The sequence below is a fragment of the Condylura cristata genome, unplaced genomic scaffold (assembly GCF_000260355.1).
Source record: "Condylura cristata isolate star-nosed mole 26May11 unplaced genomic scaffold, ConCri1.0 scaffold00023, whole genome shotgun sequence".
NCBI lineage: Eukaryota > Metazoa > Chordata > Mammalia > Eulipotyphla > Talpidae > Condylura > Condylura cristata.
The window spans coordinates 381,616-381,948 of NW_004567124.1; positions in this window are offsets into that span (position 1 = coordinate 381,616).

Genomic DNA, 333 nt, shown 5'->3' on the forward strand with positions numbered 1-333 from the left:
TGGAAGCTAGAAATTTAGTCAAAGGGGAAAACTGGGATGCGCCGCAGTGGGGGAAGGGGCCCGGGGGTGTCTGAAAAGGTGGAAAGGAACTAAGTCCCTAGCCCGCTCCCCGGCATGCCCGGATCTCGGCTGGAGTCGGCGAGACTACAGTGCCTCGGCCCGGCCAGCGTAGGACCCTTGCGCGCCACCCGAGCCGCCAGACCCCCCGGCTAGCGCGCTCGCCGCTGGGCGCCGGGAGGCGTGTGTGTCGCTTTAAAAGCTCCCTCCCGGCGCGCGGGGCCGGCCCCTTCCCTGACAGCGCGAGGCGGACGGAACCTAGCGAGCCGGGCGGCC